Genomic DNA, 9973 nt, shown 5'->3' with positions numbered 1-9973 from the left:
CAAAACAAGTTTAGTTTATCTAGGTGAGATTTCACAGCTGGCAGCCCAAGGCTTCAGCAACTTAAGCTACTTAGACCAAGTGATTTCTATGTAAACAGTATGCCAATATAGAACCATAGAATCTTCATGGTTGGAAAGGACCTTTGAGATCATCAAGTCCAACATACACACACACACACAAAAAAAAACCCAACCCCAAACAAACAGAAAACCCCAAAACCTACAATCTCTGCCACTAGAGCATGCTCTGAAGTGCCAAATCTAGACGTTTCTTAAACACCTCTAGGGATGGTGACTCAACCACCTCCCTGGGCAGGCTGTTCCAGTGCCTGACCACTCTTTCAGTAAAGTAATTCTTCCTAATATCTAATCTAAACCTCCCCTGCCGCAGCTTCAGACCATTTCCTCTGGTCCTGTCATTATTCACCTGGGAGAAGAGGCCAACCCCTGCCTCTCTACAGTTTCCTTTCAGGTAGTTGTAGAGGGCAATGAGGTCTCCCCTCAGCCTCCTCTTCTCCAAGCTAAACATGCCCAGTTCCCTCAGCCTCTCCTCACATGACGTGGTCTCTAGACCCCTCATCAGCCTGGTAGCTCTCCTCTGGACACGCTCCAGCACTTCAACGTCCCTCTTGCACAGAGGAGCCCAGAACTGAACACAGTACTCGAGGTGAGGCCTCACCAGTGCCCAGTACAGAGGCACGATCACTTCCCTGCTCCTGCTGGCCATGCTATTCCTGATACAAGCCAGAATGCTGTTGGCCTTCTTGGCCACCTGGGCACACTGCTGGCTCATGTTAAGCTGGCCGTCCACCAGCACCCCCAGGTCCTTTTCTGCCGGACAGCTTTCTAGTCACTCTTCCCCAAGCCTGTAGCGTTGCTTGGGGTTGTTGTGACCGAAATGCAGGACCCGGCACTTGGCCTTATTAAACCTCATACAGTTGGCCTTGGCCCATCGATCCAGCCTGTCCAGGTCCCTCTGTAGAGCCTTCCTACCCTCAAGCAGATCAACACTCCCACCTAGCTTGGTGTCATCTGCAAACTTACTGAGGGTGCACTCAATCCCCTCATCCAGATCATTGATAAAGATATTAAACAAAACTGGCCCCAAAACTGAGCCCTGAGGGACACCACTCGTGACCGGCTGCCAAGAGGATTTCACCCCATTAATCACAACTCTCTGGGCACGGCCGTCCAGCCAGTTTTTAACCCAGCGAAGAGTACACTTGTCTATGCCATGATTCGCCAGCTTCTCCAGGAGAATGCTGTGGGGGATGATGTCAAAGGCCTTACCAAAGTCCAGATAGACAACGTCCGCAGCCTTCCCCGCATCCAGAAGGCGGGTCACGTGGTCACAGAAAGAGATCAGGTTGGTTATGCAGGACCTCCCTTTCCTAAAGCCATGCTGGCTGGCCCTGATCCCTTGGCTGCCTTGCACTTGCCGTGAGAGCTCACTCAAGATGATCCTCTCCATGATCTTTCCTGGTATTGAGGTCAGGCTGACAGGCCTGTAGTTCCCCAGATCCTCCTTCCGACCCTTCTTGTAGATGGGCGTCACATTAGCCACCCTCCAGTCATCTGGTACCTCCCCTGTTGACCAAGATTGTTGCTAAATGATGGAGAGGGGCTTGGTGAGCTCTCCCGCCAGCTCCCTGAGTACTTTTGGGTGAATCCCATCCGGTCCCATAGACTTATGTGTGTCTAGGTGCAGAAGCAAGATCATTGACTACTTCCTTCTGGATTATGGGTGGGTTGTTCTGCTCTCCATCCTTATCTTCCAGCTCAGGAGGCTGGGGATAGCTGGTCTGACTATTGAAGACAGAGGCAAAGTAGGCATTAAGTATCTCAGCCTTTTTCTCGTCCTTGGTTGCAACATTCCCCCCGCATCCACTAAGGGATGGAGATTCTCCCTGACTCTCTTTTTGTTGATGTATTTATAAAACTTTTTTTGTTGTCCTTAAAGTTAGTGGCTAAGTTGAGCTCCAGCTGGGCTTTTGCCTTCCTAATCTTCTCTCTGTATAACCTAAGGAGATCTCCGTACTCCTCCTGAGTTGCCTGTCCCTTCTTCCAAAGGTGGTAAACCCTCCTTTTATTCCTAAGTCCCATCAGAAGTTCCTTATTCATCCAGACTGGCCGTTTTCCCCGCCCTTTAGACTTGCGACACTTGGGGACAGCCTGCTCCTGGGACTTTAAGATTTCCTTCTTGAAGAGCATCCAGCATCCAGCCTTCCCGGACCCCTTTGCCCTTCAGGACTGTCTCCCAAGGGACTCTCTCAACCAGTGTTCTGAACAGGCCAAAGTCCGCCCTCCGGAAGTCCAAGGTGGAGGTTTTGCTAACCCCGCTCCTTACATTACTACGAATTGAAAACTTGACCATTTTATGATCACTAAACCCAAGACGACCTTTGACCACCACATCTCCCATTAATCCTTCACCATTTGTGAACAGTAGGTCTAGCAAGGCAGTTCCCCTGGTAGGCTCACCTACCAGTTGTGTCAGGAAGTTATCTGCCACGCATTCAAGGAACCTCCTAGCCTGCCTGCTCTCTGCTGTGTTGTATTCCCAGCAGATATCCGGCAGGTTGAAATCCCCAACCAGAACAAGGGCTGGCGATTGTGAGACTTCAGCCAGCTGCTTACAGAATACTTCATCTGTGTCCTCATCCTGGTTGGGTGGTCTATAGCATACTCCCAGCACAAGATATCCAATGCAGCCTAGCACTTAAACTGAACCACTAACGTTCCATATTCCTTTGCAGTATGCATGTCTGGGTAGACTATTTAGTAAGAGTTTATAATCTGATGTCATCATGTAACTGTGTCACCATGGGTCTTTTAATATAATTCACATCCACTGACGAGTGACTTTAACGAAAGATGGAGCCCACTGGACTGGGAGCTCCAAGGGTGACTCCGCTTTAGGTGTCCAGCACACTTGCAGAAACTAGCCTGGTATTCCCACAAAGTGTCCAAATTGCTCCTTTCTGCTTAAGACTGTGGAGGTCTTCGTTACTGCAGTAACACTTCCAACAGCTGACAAGTGCAGCACTACAGTGAGTCGTGCGGGTTTCAAAGCTTAACTTGGAGGGCTGCTCTGCCCAGCAAAACCAGTGACTGGAGCTCCCCAGCCGTCACTAAGCCTCCGTGACATGAGACTTGTATGTGCAGCCACACCTGTGGAGCCATGTTGGCCACAGCCAGCAAGGCCTGGAGCGAACTGCAAGTCCTTTGACTTACTGTCTCTGAGGTTTATGAATACAACCAGCAGTGCAAACACTCCTGGGGACTCAACAGAGTTCCTTCACAGGGGACAGGCAACTCTGCAGACAAAACATAGAATCATAGAATGTGTTGGGTTGGAAGGGACCTTTAAAGGTCATCTAGTCCAACCCCCCTGCAGTAAGCAGGGACATCTTTAACTAGACCAGATTGCTCAGAGCCTCATCAAGCCTGGCGCTGAATGTCTCCAGGGATGGGGCCTCCACCACCTCTCTGGGCAACCTGTGCCAGTGTCTCACCCTGCCCCCTCTTATCAGTCACAGTAACCTCAAACACATGCTGTAAAAATCTCAGCCCTTCAGACACAATCACCCAAAGAATGACAACTGCAGTCATTATTTCTGTGATGAGGCTATGTTTTCATCCTGATCATTCATGGGAAACTAACGCTTTGTTACATAACTTCAGTGTACATCCCACCTTGCTTTGAAATTAATCTTCTCCTTAGTACAGAACCTTGAAACTCAATCAGACTCCCTGCTGTGCTTCAAATGGCAAGATTAGGGACATCGCTGGCAGCAAAACAACCATCTCCTCCCTCCCTGTCGAAGTGCAGGTAGGTCTAGGCACACATCATAAAACCAAATACGGCACATCCTCTACACGTTACTCCAAGCCCTGAACGTAATGAATGCATCTCCCCTAGCTTTCACATAGACCCACTTACGCAGGGCATGCTTGCTACAGAATAAAACTAATTTCATTAGACTGTGCCCTTTCTAGCTTCATCCTTGTTCAACACATCACAAAAGTTTTGCATCAATGGAAATAATCACAGCAACTAAGTTAGGGTGATTATCTGCTCACAAACAGCTTTACAAAATCCTGGCAGTCAAGTCAGATCTCTTAGGCTCTGACACGCTTCAAATTGAAGCACAGGAAATTCTAACGCAGCAAAGAGAATATCTTATCATTATTTCTGCACAGTTCTTAAATTGTAAAGAACAGCTAGCCATAACTGAAAACAAAACTGAAATTTCTGAAGATATTTCCATAAATACGATACAGTAATAAAATACTGTATAAGAAATGTTTACTTAGATCAGCTGTGCTTGCCTCTGAATAGTTGCTTTATTTTGTAGAAAGACAAAACTATATGTATTTCCAGTGAAAAGAAGGAATTGGAAAGCTACTTTGTTCTGTTCTGTTCTGCTCTGTTCTGGAGAAACACATTGACACCACCACACTACCACAACACATCAACAAAAAACCACCAAATCTTGTGCAGGCCTTTGTAGAGACTTTTGGTATCAGTCACAGCATCCACACTAGATTTCCTCAAGAAAGGACTGTATCCAGAAAGCTTTTCTGAAATTTTTGAAACTTTTTTTTTTTAAACATTCTACAAGCTTGAATCAAAGCCTCCTGAATTTATGCTATATATGAAAGGTAGCAGACAAAAGGGTGTCATTATTGACTGTAGAGACACTGTGCTTGCAGCTTTAATGGGCATTTTGAAGGTCATAGTATCTTTGGAGAGGGACAAATATGAGGAATTAAGAAATATTTCATCAGTAAGATTAGAGATTTGTGTTTTGTGGAATCTGGCTTTGTTTTCATGAAGTTTCAAAAGCGACAAAAAAAAGTATAACTTCTCATAGAGATTCCACAATGACGGCCAAAAATAGCACTGATTATATCTTGTCTTTGCATAATTCTGCTTTCTAAAATGAATGTAAGCCTTTACAAAAAGTTCTTAGTTTTCTGATGCTCTGAATTATCAATCAAAACAAAATTTCTCTAATATAGATTTCAAACCCCAAACTGATTAAGTGTCTGGTTAAACTCATTAATCTTGCATGGCAGATTAAAGCAACCTGTAACCTCTTCATTTGCAGCTTTTCACTATGTGCAAACAGTGTGTGATTGTCAAGTTACATACTTACACAAACAAGAGATGGACGAAGAAAGCCTGAATTTTACAGCTGACATGAAACCAAACATTCTGCTTGGATTTTTACACTGGATAAGTAACAGTGATGGATTTGATATGATCACGTATTTGCACGCAGAGCCTGAATCTCACATTTACAGTGCTGAGGCACAGATACCTAACCTTTCTGACACCAGACTACTCATCTATTTCAGCCATGATGAGGGCTGCCTGACAAAGATGCCCCTCCATCCAGGTTCTCTCTGCAAGTGGATTCTTCACATGCACAGAATGGCTGCCCTAGACAAGCTTCCCAAGCAGGTACAGATATGGAATATCACATCCTTACCAACAGACCCCTTGCTGCCTTTTCTTTTTTTTTATTAGGCAAAGTTGCCTAATTACAGAAGACAGTGGAGGCTGATGTTCCTCTGACCTTTACAGCTAAGCATTTAATCACTAGCAAGGGGCATCTTGCCCTTGACCTTTCCTATAGCCACTCTCTCATCCCCAGGCACAAAACTCATTCTCTAGTGCCTAAATCTGCCCTGGCTAGAGTAGAAACATCCTCAACCCACGTTGAGCAGGGTGCAAGGTCCCATTCTGGAGCAGGGCACCCGAACAGGCAGAGAGGGTGACACTGTGTCACTTGGCGGATCTAGCCATCACGTACATTTTCCAGGAATGTAATTCTACTGAACTCTATTGACTACTTAAAGTTTTAAGCTGAGCAGTAAAGAGCTACATCACCGAAGATGGACCTGCTTATGGTAACTACTGTTCTTCGATCATCTTCAGTGGAAGAGACTGGAATTTATCTTTGTTTTGGGCATGCTTACCTCATTCTGTTTCCATCCCTCCGGAACAGTCAGTATCTGGCCTCAAGTGAGCCACTAATATAAGCAATGTTGTCTTGATATATTGATTTGATATAAAGCAAAACTTGGGAAATATAGTAAAAAACACTTAGATAAAAGATACTATGACTATTGCTGTTATTCTGTAAATGCATATTACAACATACATTAAAGTTACTCGCAGTGTGGTTAAGTATTTGCTATTATCTACCTAAAGGCCATCACTGTCTCAAAGTTTTCTGGTTTGAACTTTGGAATATCAGTAGAAATACTGCATGCTTCAGAGAGACAAAGTACCTTGTTTCCTCTTCGTTTATCATGCATTTGTGTTCTGTTTCAGTTTGAGAAATATAGCATTTGATATAGGAATACATACTTGATGCATAAAAGAACCTTGAAGTGATTAATTACTACTTGTCATCCTATCCTTGGTGATTAGCTACTTCTGGCTGTCTCCTCATTATCACTATCATAACATCAACTCAGTGACCAACTATTTTCTCACACACTAAGGAGGTCAGTAATTAGCTATTTTCTCACACAGTAAGGTCAGTAGGAAACAAACAGTTAGCATACTGTTATAAACAAAGCAGAGGCCTGTCTTTGGTAGCAAGGCCTGTGCTCTTGATATTTAACTCAAAATTTAGCTGTTAATGTGAGAAATGTGAGTTACTTATTTCACAACCTATAACTAGTCAGTAAAACTTACTGATGGGTAAGGTACTTACTCCTTGTTTCCTATTGAATTTGTGCTCCCTGTCCTTTCACTATTTATTATGTTGTGTGTAATAAAAGGTATGCTTTGTTGTAATAACAAGTAGGATTTGATATGATTGTAAGTTGTATAATGTTTCATTATCTTGGTCCTTTACCTCTGAGAGAGAACTTTTTCTTGTTTCTACACTAACACTGAAATATTAATGCTTTTCTACATAAAACTAATAGCATAGCACCAAAATACTATCGAGAGCAAACATATTAAATATTGTTAAGGTACAATAGCTCAGATGATTACTTTAAAACTGTTTTTACATAATGTTACATGAGATATTAGTTTAATACATATGATTGTATGTACTGAAAAGCAGTGTGTTTTAAGGCCTTTAGGCCACACGCATTGTGTGTGTGTGTTTCCTCTTCCCGTAGCAGGATCTGGACAGAGAGGCCACTTCTGTCTTTTTGGTCATTGTTGTTACTACATGAAACACTATTGTTAGAGCAGTTGTATCAGAAGTGGCATCAGCTCGCCTCTTCCTTCTCTTGTGCTGCCTCACCTAACAAAGATCTATGATTTGACATTAGGAAGATTTAAGAGATCCAAGTAAAAAAGTTAATCTGTTGGCAGGCCTTTCGATGTCATTACAAAATTTAATGGGTACACTGAGGTGGCATAAGGTAGGTATGGAGATACCCAGTTACTTGCAATGCATTGCACCATTCACATTATCTACAATTTTATGTACCAAATCGTAACATCGGTTCCATCGGTCACTGGAGTGCCTCAGCAGCTACATGCACTACTTGAAGCATCAGTTGTGTAGTTTTGGGAAGTTATGAAGGTATTCACAGTTTTGTTTTGGGATGCAATTAGTTTAACACAAGCCACTTTTTTTCCCCAGTTCGATTTTAACACATCTTTCTGTATTACCACTCTTATACAATATTGTTTTCTTACCAGAACTTTCTTCCACAGGTTATTTTTAAGGGATGAAGCTTTTTAAGTGGGTCAGATCTAAGCACGTGGAAACCTGTTTGCCCATTTTGGAAACAGAAGGTACAGGCTGTGGTATTTTCTTTCTGGCCTGGTAAGCACAGCCTGATCTGGCATAGCAGTGGTAGGACTTTGACATATTGAGTTTGAGAAACTGAGTTATCACTTCCATGAAACAAGAATTTACCTAAGCAAAAATTAGGGATTTTTTAGTTAGTTTAAAAGGATAGTTGTGACAAACTGAACTGTAATTCATAATGAAAGGGCTGCTTATCTCTGGATGGATACTTAATACAGAAGTCCAGTACTACAGTCCCTATGTTGGAAGAACTGGTAGGAGTTTCCCATTACCCAGAGGAAGCCTAGTTAGTAGTTACACACTGCAAATTTGCTCTTCCCTCCTCTTTCCTGTTCCTGTCAGCAGTGATGGTTGCTAATGCTCCTGCAAGGCAGATACACAAACTGCAGTGAACAAAGCAGAAAATGGAAAAAAAAATCTTCACTGTTTTTACAGCTTCATGGCTTCTCTCTGTTACCCGAAAAAAAGGCTCTCAAAACCAGAAGTAGTTTAGAGAGGAGATATTGCTTTATTTGACGTCGGGTGCTAGGGGGAAAACCCACAAATCTAGCACACCTTACTGGGAATATTCACCCATTATTTATACACAAAAGATTCTAATAATTCCGCTTTCCTAATACATAACTCCACCTAGGCTTAACATATTCATTAGGATGACCAAATAGCCTTTTTGCACATGTGTATTTGCTGCATCGGCAAAAAAATCTCTGTGCAAGCGTGAGCGTCTCAGCGATCATTTGGGTAAGGAAACCCTGCCTCACCTTATCCTTTTAAGGTATTGAGTCATCTCAGGACAGTAAAAGTTTACTGTAAGTTTGCCAAGGTCTGGAAGATGATAAGGATGTTCCTTGAAGTAGCCACAGCTCTGTCCTAATTGATATAGGAATACATCCTTGATGCATAAAAGAACCCTGAAGTGATTAACTACTTCTTGTTATCTTATCCTTGGTGATTAGCTACTTCTGTCTGTCTCCTTGTTATCGCTATCTGTAACATCAACTCAGTGATTAACTATTTTCTCACACACTAAGAAGGTCAGTAATTAGCTATTTTCTCACACAGTAAGGTCAGTAGGAAACAAACATTTTAGTTAGCATGCTGTTATAAACAAAGCAGAGGCCTGTCTTTGGTAGCATCTGTGCTCTTGGTATTTATCTAAAAATTTAGCTATTAATGTGAGAAATGTGAGTTACTTATTTCACAACCTATAACTAGTCAGTAAAACTTACTGTGATGCCAGAACAGTGAGGCAAAAGTAGCATGTTAATGTAATGCTACTAGTTAGCTTCAGCACAAAAGGCCTACACCAAGTGCCAATGTGCTCCTGCTTTTAAAAATGCAGAAAAACAGCAAAACCCCCCCAAACAACGAAGTATTGATGTATCTGATAAAGTCTTTTTAGTTCCAAAGGATTCAGTAAATGAGGCACAGTGGCTACTTGCAGACTTAAAACCAGAACATATTGACCTGCTTAATATTTTTACCAGCTAAAGCCAAATGTATGCCACTGTATTTCCAAATCATTCCTCGCTATCACCACACTTTTCACAGATCAGCCACACAGACCTCTTAAGTCACACAGATGAGCCAAGGCCAACACAAATCCCCATTTCCCGTGGCCGTGACAGCCCAGCACCCGAGCAGGCCTGCAGCCTCCCTGCGTCCAGCCGTTTGCACCAACAGGCCGCAGAAGTTGACCGGGCCCTCGTTTCAAAGGACGTCGGCTGGAAATCTACATTTTAAGGTACCATTTTAGTAACACAGATACCATACTTGTCTGTGCTATGTGGCACATCTCCCGCCCAGCACCGCAACACGGCGGCGCTGCCGGCAGGCCCGCCGGGCCAGCCACACGGCTGCAAGACGCCCGTCAGGCCGGGCCGCCGCCGGCCAACGCCCGCGGACGGTGGTGGTGGGGGCGGGGGGAGTAGCGGCGTCCTGCCGCGCGCCGCCCGCAACCGCCCTAACGGCCGCGCGCGCCGCCTTCACCGCGCGGCGCCTCACAGAGAGCCCTCCCTACCCTCAGCCACGGGCAGCGCAGCGGCAGGCGAAGGGCTTTTGTCCGCCGCCGCAAAAGCCCTGGCCCCACCCAGGCAATTGGCCCGGGCGGCCCCACCACGGTCGGCGTGCACTGAGCCGTCCCGAGCGCGCCAGCCCCGCCTCCTCCTCCCTCCCTT

This window comes from Larus michahellis, chromosome Z (genome assembly GCF_964199755.1).
Source record: "Larus michahellis chromosome Z, bLarMic1.1, whole genome shotgun sequence".
NCBI lineage: Eukaryota > Metazoa > Chordata > Aves > Charadriiformes > Laridae > Larus > Larus michahellis.
Note: the sequence above shows the minus strand (reverse complement) of the source record.